The sequence below is a fragment of the Gadus macrocephalus genome, chromosome 1 (genome assembly GCF_031168955.1).
Source record: "Gadus macrocephalus chromosome 1, ASM3116895v1".
Classification (NCBI taxonomy): Eukaryota; Metazoa; Chordata; class Actinopteri; order Gadiformes; family Gadidae; genus Gadus; species Gadus macrocephalus.
Window position 1 is genome coordinate 1,553,602 of NC_082382.1, and position 14,980 is coordinate 1,568,581.

The following is a 14,980-nucleotide window of genomic DNA, read 5'->3' on the forward strand; positions in this document are numbered from 1 at the left end:
TTTGAAAAATCGTCGCAGATGACAAGCGTTGAAAATATAGAAGTTCTCAAACGCAGAATAAAACATCAGTTCAAACATCTTCATAGAGGTATATCCACGTGAAACCACAAATTCATTATCATCCTTTATTTCCTTGACCTATATAAATGACAATTTTTTGATTGATTTAGAGTTAATAGCTGTGAGCAAGATAAGAACATTTTCGGCGATAACAGCATCGGATTTTGACTACATCTTCTTACCCACCTAGTTTGGGCAGATGTCATGTCAAGAAACTCAAAACTCAACACGGAATATTAACATACAACGCTGTGAGCAGGATTTTAACCTGCGCGGGTATTACCCATTGAAATTCAAGTCCAACGCCTTAACCACTCGGCCATCACAGCTCATTTGACATGTACCCAAATGGCAATTTATTCAAAAAGAGACCCAAGGGACCTAGGATAGATTAAAGTGGCCCTTGTTACACATTGAAACATCTGTTTCCAGCTTCAAACTTCATTTTTGTTTATCAAATTTACAAGACAAATTTTCCATAACCGGATTAGTTTCTAATAAGATGCCCCTGGTAGAATTTGCGCCGGCCCGGATCGAAACCGTTGGATTTTGGATGTAAATTCATTACCCCTCTCTCATCATAAGACCTTAATGAATGAAACAAAGGGAACATCTGTTGGTCAAGTTGGAATGGCCTTTAAGAATCGCTAGGGCTTGTCGATTGGTTGATCTAGTCAAAAATCTCAGCAGACAGGTATATGTGAAGTATTTGAGCTTTCGCTATTCCCACTGAGCTTTCGAGTCTAATGCCTTAAACACTGCTTCATAACAGATTCATATTTTTGGTGTAAACCCGGATTTTATTGGCAAAAGTTTCCCAATTACATGCAGTGAACAAAGACGGTCCTCCATACCCAGTATAGCAAGTGTTTTAACAATCTTCATCGCGGAGGTTCACAAGCAAAGGAATGAATCCACAACTTTAAATTTCTCCTTTGAGATAATCAAATGAGGACTGAATGGTTCCATTGAAAAGATTCGCTGTGAGCAGGATTCGAACCTGCGCGGGGAAACCCCATTGGATTTCGAGTCCAACGCCTTAACCTCTCGGCCATCACAGCGTCATTACAAATACAACAATAGGAAATTTGAAAAATCGTCGCAGATGACAAGCGTTGAAAATATAGAAGTTCTCAAACGCAGAATAAAACATCAGTTCAAACATCTTCATAGAGGTATATCCACGTGAAACCACAAATTCATTATCATCCTTTATTTCCTTGACCTATATAAATGACAATTTTTTGATTGATTTAGAGTTAATAGCTGTGAGCAAGATAAGAACATTTTCGGCGATAACAGCATCGGATTTTGACTACATCTTCTTACCCACCTAGTTTGGGCAGATGTCATGTCAAGAAACTCAAAACTCAACACGGAATATTAACATACAACGCTGTGAGCAGGATTTTAACCTGCGCGGGTATTACCCATTGAAATTCAAGTCAAACGCCTTAACCACTCGGCCATCACAGCTCATTTGACATGTACCCAAATGGCAATTTATTCAAAAAGAGACCCAAGGGACCTAGGATAGATTAAAGTGGCCCTTGTTACACATTGAAACATCTGTTTCCAGTTTCAAACTTCATTTTTGTTTGTCAAATTTGCAAGACAAATTTTCCATAACCGGATTAGTTTCTAATAAGATGCCCCAGGTAGAATTTGCACCGGCCCGGATCGAAACCGTTGGATTTTGGATGTAAATTCACTACCCCTCTCTCATCATAAGACCTTAATGAATGAAACAAAGGGAACATCTGTTGGTCAAGTTGGAATGGCCTTTAAGAATCGCTAGGGCTTGTCGATTGGTTGATCTAGTCAAAAATCTCAGCAGACAGGTATATGTGAAGTATTTGAGCTTTCGCTATTCCCACTGAGCTTTCGAGTCTAATGCCTTAAACACTGCTTCATAACAGATTCATATTTTTGGTGTAAACCCGGATTTTATTGGCAAAAGTTTCCCAATTACATGCAGTGAACAAAGACGGTCCTCCATACCCAGTATAGCAAGTGTTTTAACAATCTTCATCGCGGAGGTTCACAAGTAAAGGAATGAATCCACAACTTTAAATTTCTCCTTTGAGATAATCAAATGAGGACTGAATGGTTCCATTGAAAAGATTCGCTGTGAGCAGGATTCGAACCTGCGCGGGGATACCCCATTGGATTTCGAGTCCAACGCCTTAACCTCTCGGCCATCACAGCGTCAATACAAATACAACAATAGGAAATTTGAAAAATCGTCGCAGATGACAAGCGTTGAAAATATAGAAGTTCTCAAACGCAGAATAAAACATCAGTTCAAACATCTTCATAGAGGTATATCCACGTGAAACCACAAATTCATTATCATCCTTTATTTCCTTGACCTATATAAATGACAATTTTTTGATTGATTTAGAGTTAATAGCTGTGAGCAAGATAAGAACATTTTCGGCGATAACAGCATCGGATTTTGACTACATCTTCTTACCCACCTAGTTTGGGCAGATGTCATGTCAAGAAACTCAAAACTCAACACGGAATATTAACATACAACGCTGTGAGCAGGATTTTAACCTGCGCGGGTATTACCCATTGAAATTCAAGTCCAACGCCTTAACCACTCGGCCATCACAGCTCATTTGACATGTACCCAAATGGCAATTTATTCAAAAAGAGACCCAAGGGACCTAGGATAGATTAAAGTGGCCCTTGTTACACATTGAAACATCTGTTTCCAGCTTCAAACTTCATTTTTGTTTATCAAATTTACAAGACAAATTTTCCATAACCGGATTAGTTTCTAATAAGATGCCCCTGGTAGAATTTGCGCCGGCCTGGATCGAAACCGTTGGATTTTGGATGTAAATTCATTACCCCTCTCTCATCATAAGACCTTAATGAATGAAACAAAGGGAACATCTGTTGGTCAAGTTGGAATGGCCTTTAAGAATCGCTAGGGCTTGTCGATTGGTTGATCTAGTCAAAAATCTCAGCAGACAGGTATATGTGAAGTATTTGAGCTTTCGCTATTCCCACTGAGCTTTCGAGTCTAATGCCTTAAACACTGCTTCATAACAGATTCATATTTTTGGTGTAAACCCGGATTTTATTGGCAAAAGTTTCCCAATTACATGCAGTGAACAAAGACGGTCCTCCATACCCAGTATAGCAAGTGTTTTAACAATCTTCATCGCGGAGGTTCACAAGTAAAGGAATGAATCCACAACTTTAAATTTCTCCTTTGAGATAATCAAATGAGGACTGAATGGTTCCATTGAAAAGATTCGCTGTGAGCAGGATTCGAACCTGCGCGGGGAAACCCCATTGGATTTCGAGTCCAACGCCTTAACCTCTCGGCCATCACAGCGTCAATACAAATACAACAATAGGAAATTTGAAAAATCGTCGCAGATGACAAGCGTTGAAAATATAGAAGTTCTCAAACGCAGAATAAAACATCAGTTCAAACATCTTCATAGAGGTATATCCACGTGAAACCACAAATTCATTATCATCCTTTATTTCCTTGACCTATATAAATGACAATTTTTTGATTGATTTAGAGTTAATAGCTGTGAGCAAGATAAGAACATTTTCGGCGATAACAGCATCGGATTTTGACTACATCTTCTTACCCACCTAGTTTGGGCAGATGTCATGTCAAGAAACTCAAAACTCAACACGGAATATTAACATACAACGCTGTGAGCAGGATTTTAACCTGCGCGGGTATTACCCATTGAAATTCAAGTCCAACGCCTTAACCACTCGGCCATCACAGCTCATTTGACATGTACCCAAATGGCAATTTATTCAAAAAGAGACCCAAGGGACCTAGGATAGATTAAAGTGGCCCTTGTTACACATTGAAACATCTGTTTCCAGCTTCAAACTTCATTTTTGTTTATCAAATTTACAAGACAAATTTTCCATAACCGGATTAGTTTCTAATAAGATGCCCCTGGTAGAATTTGCGCCGGCCCGGATCGAAACCGTTGGATTTTGGATGTAAATTCATTACCCCTCTCTCATCATAAGACCTTAATGAATGAAACAAAGGGAACATCTGTTGGTCAAGTTGGAATGGCCTTTAAGAATCGCTAGGGCTTGTCGATTGGTTGATCTAGTCAAAAATCTCAGCAGACAGGTATATGTGAAGTATTTGAGCTTTCGCTATTCCCACTGAGCTTTCGAGTCTAATGCCTTAAACACTGCTTCATAACAGATTCATATTTTTGGTGTAAACCCGGATTTTATTGGCAAAAGTTTCCCAATTACATGCAGTGAACAAAGACGGTCCTCCATACCCAGTATAGCAAGTGTTTTAACAATCTTCATCGCGGAGGTTCACAAGCAAAGGAATGAATCCACAACTTTAAATTTCTCCTTTGAGATAATCAAATGAGGACTGAATGGTTCCATTGAAAAGATTCGCTGTGAGCAGGATTCGAACCTGCGCGGGGAAACCCCATTGGATTTCGAGTCCAACGCCTTAACCTCTCGGCCATCACAGCGTCATTACAAATACAACAATAGGAAATTTGAAAAATCGTCGCAGATGACAAGCGTTGAAAATATAGAAGTTCTCAAACGCAGAATAAAACATCAGTTCAAACATCTTCATAGAGGTATATCCACGTGAAACCACAAATTCATTATCATCCTTTATTTCCTTGACCTATATAAATGACAATTTTTTGATTGATTTAGAGTTAATAGCTGTGAGCAAGATAAGAACATTTTCGGCGATAACAGCATCGGATTTTGACTACATCTTCTTACCCACCTAGTTTGGGCAGATGTCATGTCAAGAAACTCAAAACTCAACACGGAATATTAACATACAACGCTGTGAGCAGGATTTTAACCTGCGCGGGTATTACCCATTGAAATTCAAGTCCAACGCCTTAACCACTCGGCCATCACAGCTCATTTGACATGTACCCAAATGGCAATTTATTCAAAAAGAGACCCAAGGGACCTAGGATAGATTAAAGTGGCCCTTGTTACACATTGAAACATCTGTTTCCAGCTTCAAACTTCATTTTTGTTTATCAAATTTACAAGACAAATTTTCCATAACCGGATTAGTTTCTAATAAGATGCCCCTGGTAGAATTTGCGCCGGCCCGGATCGAAACCGTTGGATTTTGGATGTAAATTCATTACCCCTCTCTCATCATAAGACCTTAATGAATGAAACAAAGGGAACATCTGTTGGTCAAGTTGGAATGGCCTTTAAGAATCGCTAGGGCTTGTCGATTGGTTGATCTAGTCAAAAATCTCAGCAGACAGGTATATGTGAAGTATTTGAGCTTTCGCTATTCCCACTGAGCTTTCGAGTCTAATGCCTTAAACACTGCTTCATAACAGATTCATATTTTTGGTGTAAACCCGGATTTTATTGGCAAAAGTTTCCCAATTACATGCAGTGAACAAAGACGGTCCTCCATACCCAGTATAGCAAGTGTTTTAACAATCTTCATCGCGGAGGTTCACAAGCAAAGGAATGAATCCACAACTTTAAATTTCTCCTTTGAGATAATCAAATGAGGACTGAATGGTTCCATTGAAAAGATTCGCTGTGAGCAGGATTCGAACCTGCGCGGGGAAACCCCATTGGATTTCGAGTCCAACGCCTTAACCTCTCGGCCATCACAGCGTCATTACAAATACAACAATAGGAAATTTGAAAAATCGTCGCAGATGACAAGCGTTGAAAATATAGAAGTTCTCAAACGCAGAATAAAACATCAGTTCAAACATCTTCATAGAGGTATATCCACGTGAAACCACAAATTCATTATCATCCTTTATTTCCTTGACCTATATAAATGACAATTTTTTGATTGATTTAGAGTTAATAGCTGTGAGCAAGATAAGAACATTTTCGGCGATAACAGCATCGGATTTTGACTACATCTTCTTACCCACCTAGTTTGGGCAGATGTCATGTCAAGAAACTCAAAACTCAACACGGAATATTAACATACAACGCTGTGAGCAGGATTTTAACCTGCGCGGGTATTACCCATTGAAATTCAAGTCAAACGCCTTAACCACTCGGCCATCACAGCTCATTTGACATGTACCCAAATGGCAATTTATTCAAAAAGAGACCCAAGGGACCTAGGATAGATTAAAGTGGCCCTTGTTACACATTGAAACATCTGTTTCCAGCTTCAAACTTCATTTTTGTTTATCAAATTTACAAGACAAATTTTCCATAACCGGATTAGTTTCTAATAAGATGCCCCTGGTAGAATTTGCGCCGGCCCGGATCGAAACCGTTGGATTTTGGATGTAAATTCATTACCCCTCTCTCATCATAAGACCTTAATGAATGAAACAAAGGGAACATCTGTTGGTCAAGTTGGAATGGCCTTTAAGAATCGCTAGGGCTTGTCGATTGGTTGATCTAGTCAAAAATCTCAGCAGACAGGTATATGTGAAGTATTTGAGCTTTCGCTATTCCCACTGAGCTTTCGAGTCTAATGCCTTAAACACTGCTTCATAACAGATTCATATTTTTGGTGTAAACCCGGATTTTATTGGCAAAAGTTTCCCAATTACATGCAGTGAACAAAGACGGTCCTCCATACCCAGTATAGCAAGTGTTTTAACAATCTTCATCGCGGAGGTTCACAAGCAAAGGAATGAATCCACAACTTTAAATTTCTCCTTTGAGATAATCAAATGAGGACTGAATGGTTCCATTGAAAAGATTCGCTGTGAGCAGGATTCAAACCTGCGCGGGGAAACCCCATTGGATTTCGAGTCCAACGCCTTAACCTCTCGGCCATCACAGCGGCAATTTTTGAATACCGATGGGAAATTTGAAAAAACGTCCCAGATGACAAGCGTTGAAAATATAGAAGTTCTTGAACACAGAATAAAACATCAGTTCAAACATCTTCATAGAGGTATATCAAATTGAAACCACAAATTAATTATCATCCGTTCTTTCCTTGACCTAATTAAATGACAATTTTTTGATTGATTTAGAGTTAATAGCTGTGAGCAAGATAAGAACATTTTCGGCGATAACAGCATCGGATTTTGACTACATCTTCTTACCCACCTAGTTTGGGCAGATGTCATGTCAAGAAACTCAAAACTCAACACGGAATATTAACATACAACGCTGTGAGCAGGATTTTAACCTGCGCGGGTATTACCCATTGAAATTCAAGTCCAACGCCTTAACCACTCGGCCATCACAGCGCATTTGACATGTACCCAAATGGCAATTTATTCAAAAAGAGACCCAAGGGACCTAGGATAGATTAAAGTGGCCCTTGTTACACATTGAAACATCTGTTTCCAGCTTCAAACTTCATTTTTGTTTATCAAATTTACAAGACAAATTTTCCATAACCGGATTAGTTTCTAATAAGATGCCCCTGGTAGAATTTGCGCCGGCCCGGATCGAAACCGTTGGATTTTGGATGTAAATTCATTACCCCTCTCTCATCATAAGACCTTTATGAATGAAACAAAGGGAACATCTGTCGGTCAAGTTGGAATGGCCTTTAAGAATCGCTAGGGCTTGTCGATTGGTTGATCTAGTCAAAAATCTCAGCAGACAGGTATATGTGAAGTATTTGAGCTTTCCCTATTCCCACTGAGCTTTCGAGTCTAATGCCTTAAACACTGCTTCATAACAGATTCATATTTTTGGTGTAAACCCGGATTTTATTGGCAAAAGTTTCCCAATTCCATGCATTGAACAAAGACGGTCCTCCATACCCAGTATAACAAGTGTTTTAACAATCATCATAGTGGAGGTTCAAAAGTAAAGGAATGAATCCACAACTTTAAATTACTCCTTTGAGATAATCAAATGAGGACGGAATGGTTCCATTGAAATGTGTCGCTATGAGCAGGATTTGAACCTGCGCGGGGAAACCCCATTGGATTTCGAGTCCAACGCCTTAACCTCTCGGCCATCACAGCGGCAATTTATGATTACCGATGGGAAATTTGAAAAAACGTCCCAGATGACAAGCGTTGAAAATATAGAAGTTCTTGAACACAGAATAAAACATCAGTTCAAACATCTTCATAGAGGTATATCAAATTGAAACCACAAATTAATTATCATCCGTTCTTTCCTTGACCTAATTAAATGAAATTTAGAGTTGACAGCTGAGTGCAAGACATGACCATTTTCAGCGATAACAGCATTGGATTTCGACTTCATCTTCTTACCCACCTAGTTTGGGCAGATGTCATGTCAAGACACTCAAAACTCCACACACAATATTAACATACAACGCTGTGAGCAGGATTTGAACCTACGCGGGTAACACCCATTGGATTTCAAGTCCAACGCCTTAACCACTCGGCCATCACAGCTCAATTGACATGTACCCAAATGGCAATTTATTCAAAAAGAGTCCCAGGGGACCTAGGATAGATTAAAGTGGCCCTTGTTACACATTGAAACATCTGTTTCCAGTTTCAAACTTCATTTTTGTTTGTCAAATTGACAAGACAAATTTTCCATAACCGGATTAGTTTCTAATAAGATGCCCCAGGTAGAATTTGCGCCGGCCCGGATCGAAACCGTTGGATTTTGGATGTAAATTCACTACCCCTCTCTCATCATAAGACCTTAATGAATGAAACAAAGGGAACATCTGTTGGTCAAGTTGGAATGGCCTTTAAGAATCGCTAGGGCTTGTCGATTGGTTGATCTAGTCAAAAATCTCAGCAGACAGGTATATGTGAAGTATTTGAGCTTTCGCTATTCCCACTGAGCTTTCGAGTCTAATGCCTTAAACACTGCTTCATAACAGATTCATATTTTTGGTGTAAACCCAGATTTTATTGGCAAAAGTTTCCCAATTACATGCAGTGAACAAAGACGGTCCTCCATACCCAGTATAGCAAGTGTTTTAACAATCTTCATCGCGGAGGTTCACAAGTAAAGGAATGAATCCACAACTTTAAATTTCTCCTTTGAGATAATCAAATGAGGACTGCATGGTTCCATTGTAAAGATTCGCTGTGAGCAGGATTCGAACCTGCACGGGGAAACCCCATTGGATTTCGAGTCCAACGCCTTAACCTCTCGGCCATCCCAGCGGCAATTTATTAACACAGATGGGAAATTTGAAAAATCGTCGCAGATGACAAGCGTTGAAAATATAGAAGTTCTCAAACGCAGAATAAAACATCAGTTCAAACATCTTCATAGAGGTATATCCACGTGAAACCACAAATTCATTATCATCCTTTATTTCCTTGACCTATATAAATGACAATTTTTTGATTGATTTAGAGTTAATAGCTGTGAGCAAGATAAGAACATTTTCGGCGATAACAGCATCGGATTTTGACTACATCTTCTTACCCACCTAGTTTGGGCAGATGTCATGTCAAGAAACTCAAAACTCAACACGGAATATTAACATACAACGCTGTGAGCAGGATTTTAACCTGCGCGGGTATTACCCATTGAAATTCAAGTCCAACGCCTTAACCACTCGGCCATCACAGCTCATTTGACATGTACCCAAATGGCAATTTATTCAAAAAGAGACCCAAGGGACCTAGGATAGATTAAAGTGGCCCTTGTTACACATTGAAACATCTGTTTCCAGCTTCAAACTTCATTTTTGTTTATCAAATTTACAAGACAAATTTTCCATAACCGGATTAGTTTCTAATAAGATGCCCCTGGTAGAATTTGCGCCGGCCCGGATCGAAACCGTTGGATTTTGGATGTAAATTCATTACCCCTCTCTCATCATAAGACCTTAATGAATGAAACAAAGGGAACATCTGTTGGTCAAGTTGGAATGGCCTTTAAGAATCGCTAGGGCTTGTCGATTGGTTGATCTAGTCAAAAATCTCAGCAGACAGGTATATGTGAAGTATTTGAGCTTTCGCTATTCCCACTGAGCTTTCGAGTCTAATGCCTTAAACACTGCTTCATAACAGATTCATATTTTTGGTGTAAACCCGGATTTTATTGGCAAAAGTTTCCCAATTACATGCAGTGAACAAAGACGGTCCTCCATACCCAGTATAGCAAGTGTTTTAACAATCTTCATCGCGGAGGTTCACAAGCAAAGGAATGAATCCACAACTTTAAATTTCTCCTTTGAGATAATCAAATGAGGACTGAATGGTTCCATTGAAAAGATTCGCTGTGAGCAGGATTCGAACCTGCGCGGGGAAACCCCATTGGATTTCGAGTCCAACGCCTTAACCTCTCGGCCATCACAGCGTCATTACAAATACAACAATAGGAAATTTGAAAAATCGTCGCAGATGACAAGCGTTGAAAATATAGAAGTTCTCAAACGCAGAATAAAACATCAGTTCAAACATCTTCATAGAGGTATATCCACGTGAAACCACAAATTCATTATCATCCTTTATTTCCTTGACCTATATAAATGACAATTTTTTGATTGATTTAGAGTTAATAGCTGTGAGCAAGATAAGAACATTTTCGGCGATAACAGCATCGGATTTTGACTACATCTTCTTACCCACCTAGTTTGGGCAGATGTCATGTCAAGAAACTCAAAACTCAACACGGAATATTAACATACAACGCTGTGAGCAGGATTTTAACCTGCGCGGGTATTACCCATTGAAATTCAAGTCAAACGCCTTAACCACTCGGCCATCACAGCTCATTTGACATGTACCCAAATGGCAATTTATTCAAAAAGAGACCCAAGGGACCTAGGATAGATTAAAGTGGCCCTTGTTACACATTGAAACATCTGTTTCCAGTTTCAAACTTCATTTTTGTTTGTCAAATTTGCAAGACAAATTTTCCATAACCGGATTAGTTTCTAATAAGATGCCCCAGGTAGAATTTGCACCGGCCCGGATCGAAACCGTTGGATTTTGGATGTAAATTCACTACCCCTCTCTCATCATAAGACCTTAATGAATGAAACAAAGGGAACATCTGTTGGTCAAGTTGGAATGGCCTTTAAGAATCGCTAGGGCTTGTCGATTGGTTGATCTAGTCAAAAATCTCAGCAGACAGGTATATGTGAAGTATTTGAGCTTTCGCTATTCCCACTGAGCTTTCGAGTCTAATGCCTTAAACACTGCTTCATAACAGATTCATATTTTTGGTGTAAACCCGGATTTTATTGGCAAAAGTTTCCCAATTACATGCAGTGAACAAAGACGGTCCTCCATACCCAGTATAGCAAGTGTTTTAACAATCTTCATCGCGGAGGTTCACAAGTAAAGGAATGAATCCACAACTTTAAATTTCTCCTTTGAGATAATCAAATGAGGACTGAATGGTTCCATTGAAAAGATTCGCTGTGAGCAGGATTCGAACCTGCGCGGGGAAACCCCATTGGATTTCGAGTCCAACGCCTTAACCTCTCGGCCATCACAGCGTCAATACAAATACAACAATAGGAAATTTGAAAAATCGTCGCAGATGACAAGCGTTGAAAATATAGAAGTTCTCAAACGCAGAATAAAACATCAGTTCAAACATCTTCATAGAGGTATATCCACGTGAAACCACAAATTCATTATCATCCTTTATTTCCTTGACCTATATAAATGACAATTTTTTGATTGATTTAGAGTTAATAGCTGTGAGCAAGATAAGAACATTTTCGGCGATAACAGCATCGGATTTTGACTACATCTTCTTACCCACCTAGTTTGGGCAGATGTCATGTCAAGAAACTCAAAACTCAACACGGAATATTAACATACAACGCTGTGAGCAGGATTTTAACCTGCGCGGGTATTACCCATTGAAATTCAAGTCCAACGCCTTAACCACTCGGCCATCACAGCTCATTTGACATGTACCCAAATGGCAATTTATTCAAAAAGAGACCCAAGGGACCTAGGATAGATTAAAGTGGCCCTTGTTACACATTGAAACATCTGTTTCCAGCTTCAAACTTCATTTTTGTTTATCAAATTTACAAGACAAATTTTCCATAACCGGATTAGTTTCTAATAAGATGCCCCTGGTAGAATTTGCGCCGGCCTGGATCGAAACCGTTGGATTTTGGATGTAAATTCATTACCCCTCTCTCATCATAAGACCTTAATGAATGAAACAAAGGGAACATCTGTTGGTCAAGTTGGAATGGCCTTTAAGAATCGCTAGGGCTTGTCGATTGGTTGATCTAGTCAAAAATCTCAGCAGACAGGTATATGTGAAGTATTTGAGCTTTCGCTATTCCCACTGAGCTTTCGAGTCTAATGCCTTAAACACTGCTTCATAACAGATTCATATTTTTGGTGTAAACCCGGATTTTATTGGCAAAAGTTTCCCAATTACATGCAGTGAACAAAGACGGTCCTCCATACCCAGTATAGCAAGTGTTTTAACAATCTTCATCGCGGAGGTTCACAAGTAAAGGAATGAATCCACAACTTTAAATTTCTCCTTTGAGATAATCAAATGAGGACTGAATGGTTCCATTGAAAAGATTCGCTGTGAGCAGGATTCGAACCTGCGCGGGGAAACCCCATTGGATTTCGAGTCCAACGCCTTAACCTCTCGGCCATCACAGCGTCAATACAAATACAACAATAGGAAATTTGAAAAATCGTCGCAGATGACAAGCGTTGAAAATATAGAAGTTCTCAAACGCAGAATAAAACATCAGTTCAAACATCTTCATAGAGGTATATCCACGTGAAACCACAAATTCATTATCATCCTTTATTTCCTTGACCTATATAAATGACAATTTTTTGATTGATTTAGAGTTAATAGCTGTGAGCAAGATAAGAACATTTTCGGCGATAACAGCATCGGATTTTGACTACATCTTCTTACCCACCTAGTTTGGGCAGATGTCATGTCAAGAAACTCAAAACTCAACACGGAATATTAACATACAACGCTGTGAGCAGGATTTTAACCTGCGCGGGTATTACCCATTGAAATTCAAGTCCAACGCCTTAACCACTCGGCCATCACAGCTCATTTGACATGTACCCAAATGGCAATTTATTCAAAAAGAGACCCAAGGGACCTAGGATAGATTAAAGTGGCCCTTGTTACACATTGAAACATCTGTTTCCAGCTTCAAACTTCATTTTTGTTTATCAAATTTACAAGACAAATTTTCCATAACCGGATTAGTTTCTAATAAGATGCCCCTGGTAGAATTTGCGCCGGCCCGGATCGAAACCGTTGGATTTTGGATGTAAATTCATTACCCCTCTCTCATCATAAGACCTTAATGAATGAAACAAAGGGAACATCTGTTGGTCAAGTTGGAATGGCCTTTAAGAATCGCTAGGGCTTGTCGATTGGTTGATCTAGTCAAAAATCTCAGCAGACAGGTATATGTGAAGTATTTGAGCTTTCGCTATTCCCACTGAGCTTTCGAGTCTAATGCCTTAAACACTGCTTCATAACAGATTCATATTTTTGGTGTAAACCCGGATTTTATTGGCAAAAGTTTCCCAATTACATGCAGTGAACAAAGACGGTCCTCCATACCCAGTATAGCAAGTGTTTTAACAATCTTCATCGCGGAGGTTCACAAGCAAAGGAATGAATCCACAACTTTAAATTTCTCCTTTGAGATAATCAAATGAGGACTGAATGGTTCCATTGAAAAGATTCGCTGTGAGCAGGATTCAAACCTGCGCGGGGAAACCCCATTGGATTTCGAGTCCAACACCTTAACCTCTCGGCCATCACAGCGTCATTACAAATACAACAATAGGAAATTTGAAAAATCGTCGCAGATGACAAGCGTTGAAAATATAGAAGTTCTCAAACGCAGAATAAAACATCAGTTCAAACATCTTCATAGAGGTATATCCACGTGAAACCACAAATTCATTATCATCCTTTATTTCCTTGACCTATATAAATGACAATTTTTTGATTGATTTAGAGTTAATAGCTGTGAGCAAGATAAGAACATTTTCGGCGATAACAGCATCGGATTTTGACTACATCTTCTTACCCACCTAGTTTGGGCAGATGTCATGTCAAGAAACTCAAAACTCAACACGGAATATTAACATACAACGCTGTGAGCAGGATTTTAACCTGCGCGGGTATTACCCATTGAAATTCAAGTCAAACGCCTTAACCACTCGGCCATCACAGCTCATTTGACATGTACCCAAATGGCAATTTATTCAAAAAGAGACCCAAGGGACCTAGGATAGATTAAAGTGGCCCTTGTTACACATTGAAACATCTGTTTCCAGTTTCAAACTTCATTTTTGTTTGTCAAATTTGCAAGACAAATTTTCCATAACCGGATTAGTTTCTAATAAGATGCCCCAGGTAGAATTTGCACCGGCCCGGATCGAAACCGTTGGATTTTGGATGTAAATTCACTACCCCTCTCTCATCATAAGACCTTAATGAATGAAACAAAGGGAACATCTGTTGGTCAAGTTGGAATGGCCTTTAAGAATCGCTAGGGCTTGTCGATTGGTTGATCTAGTCAAAAATCTCAGCAGACAGGTATATGTGAAGTATTTGAGCTTTCGCTATTCCCACTGAGCTTTCGAGTCTAATGCCTTAAACACTGCTTCATAACAGATTCATATTTTTGGTGTAAACCCGGATTTTATTGGCAAAAGTTTCCCAATTACATGCAGTGAACAAAGACGGTCCTCCATACCCAGTATAGCAAGTGTTTTAACAATCTTCATCGCGGAGGTTCACAAGTAAAGGAATGAATCCACAACTTTAAATTTCTCCTTTGAGATAATCAAATGAGGACTGAATGGTTCCATTGAAAAGATTCGCTGTGAGCAGGATTCGAACCTGCGCGGGGAAACCCCATTGGATTTCGAGTCCAACGCCTTAACCTCTCGGCCATCACAGCGTCAATACAAATACAACAATAGGAAATTTGAAAAATCGTCGCAGATGACAAGCGTTGAAAATATAGAAGTTCTCAAACGCAGAATAAAACATCAGTTCAAACATCTTC

At 39.4% G+C, this 14,980-nt stretch overlaps 20 non-coding genes across 20 annotated transcripts; all 20 read right to left on the bottom strand.

The window, feature by feature from the left end:
• Positions 1–307: 307 nt before the first annotated feature.
• trnas-uga (transfer RNA serine (anticodon UGA)) lies at positions 308–389 on the bottom strand. Its single transcript has one exon. It is a non-coding gene; the product is annotated as a tRNA-Ser (tRNA).
• Positions 390–1,039: 650 nt separating this feature from the next.
• On the bottom strand, positions 1,040–1,121 carry trnas-cga (transfer RNA serine (anticodon CGA)). Its single transcript has one exon. It is a non-coding gene; the product is annotated as a tRNA-Ser (tRNA).
• A 1,065-nt stretch (positions 1,122–2,186) lies between these two features.
• Positions 2,187–2,268, bottom strand: trnas-cga (transfer RNA serine (anticodon CGA)). The gene has a single exon. It is a non-coding gene; the product is annotated as a tRNA-Ser (tRNA).
• Positions 2,269–2,601: 333 nt separating this feature from the next.
• On the bottom strand, positions 2,602–2,683 carry trnas-uga (transfer RNA serine (anticodon UGA)). Its single transcript has one exon. It is a non-coding gene; the product is annotated as a tRNA-Ser (tRNA).
• A 650-nt stretch (positions 2,684–3,333) lies between these two features.
• Positions 3,334–3,415, bottom strand: trnas-cga (transfer RNA serine (anticodon CGA)). The gene has a single exon. It is a non-coding gene; the product is annotated as a tRNA-Ser (tRNA).
• Positions 3,416–3,748: 333 nt separating this feature from the next.
• trnas-uga (transfer RNA serine (anticodon UGA)) lies at positions 3,749–3,830 on the bottom strand. The gene has a single exon. It is a non-coding gene; the product is annotated as a tRNA-Ser (tRNA).
• Positions 3,831–4,480: 650 nt separating this feature from the next.
• trnas-cga (transfer RNA serine (anticodon CGA)) lies at positions 4,481–4,562 on the bottom strand. Its single transcript has one exon. It is a non-coding gene; the product is annotated as a tRNA-Ser (tRNA).
• Positions 4,563–4,895: 333 nt separating this feature from the next.
• trnas-uga (transfer RNA serine (anticodon UGA)) lies at positions 4,896–4,977 on the bottom strand. Its single transcript has one exon. It is a non-coding gene; the product is annotated as a tRNA-Ser (tRNA).
• Positions 4,978–5,627: 650 nt separating this feature from the next.
• trnas-cga (transfer RNA serine (anticodon CGA)) lies at positions 5,628–5,709 on the bottom strand. Its single transcript has one exon. It is a non-coding gene; the product is annotated as a tRNA-Ser (tRNA).
• Positions 5,710–6,774: 1,065 nt separating this feature from the next.
• On the bottom strand, positions 6,775–6,856 carry trnas-cga (transfer RNA serine (anticodon CGA)). Its single transcript has one exon. It is a non-coding gene; the product is annotated as a tRNA-Ser (tRNA).
• A 333-nt stretch (positions 6,857–7,189) lies between these two features.
• On the bottom strand, positions 7,190–7,271 carry trnas-uga (transfer RNA serine (anticodon UGA)). The gene has a single exon. It is a non-coding gene; the product is annotated as a tRNA-Ser (tRNA).
• Positions 7,272–7,921: 650 nt separating this feature from the next.
• On the bottom strand, positions 7,922–8,003 carry trnas-cga (transfer RNA serine (anticodon CGA)). Its single transcript has one exon. It is a non-coding gene; the product is annotated as a tRNA-Ser (tRNA).
• A 320-nt stretch (positions 8,004–8,323) lies between these two features.
• On the bottom strand, positions 8,324–8,405 carry trnas-uga (transfer RNA serine (anticodon UGA)). The gene has a single exon. It is a non-coding gene; the product is annotated as a tRNA-Ser (tRNA).
• A 1,065-nt stretch (positions 8,406–9,470) lies between these two features.
• On the bottom strand, positions 9,471–9,552 carry trnas-uga (transfer RNA serine (anticodon UGA)). The gene has a single exon. It is a non-coding gene; the product is annotated as a tRNA-Ser (tRNA).
• Positions 9,553–10,202: 650 nt separating this feature from the next.
• trnas-cga (transfer RNA serine (anticodon CGA)) lies at positions 10,203–10,284 on the bottom strand. The gene has a single exon. It is a non-coding gene; the product is annotated as a tRNA-Ser (tRNA).
• A 1,065-nt stretch (positions 10,285–11,349) lies between these two features.
• On the bottom strand, positions 11,350–11,431 carry trnas-cga (transfer RNA serine (anticodon CGA)). Its single transcript has one exon. It is a non-coding gene; the product is annotated as a tRNA-Ser (tRNA).
• Positions 11,432–11,764: 333 nt separating this feature from the next.
• trnas-uga (transfer RNA serine (anticodon UGA)) lies at positions 11,765–11,846 on the bottom strand. Its single transcript has one exon. It is a non-coding gene; the product is annotated as a tRNA-Ser (tRNA).
• Positions 11,847–12,496: 650 nt separating this feature from the next.
• Positions 12,497–12,578, bottom strand: trnas-cga (transfer RNA serine (anticodon CGA)). Its single transcript has one exon. It is a non-coding gene; the product is annotated as a tRNA-Ser (tRNA).
• Positions 12,579–12,911: 333 nt separating this feature from the next.
• On the bottom strand, positions 12,912–12,993 carry trnas-uga (transfer RNA serine (anticodon UGA)). The gene has a single exon. It is a non-coding gene; the product is annotated as a tRNA-Ser (tRNA).
• Positions 12,994–14,790: 1,797 nt separating this feature from the next.
• On the bottom strand, positions 14,791–14,872 carry trnas-cga (transfer RNA serine (anticodon CGA)). The gene has a single exon. It is a non-coding gene; the product is annotated as a tRNA-Ser (tRNA).
• Positions 14,873–14,980: the final 108 nt, after the last annotated feature.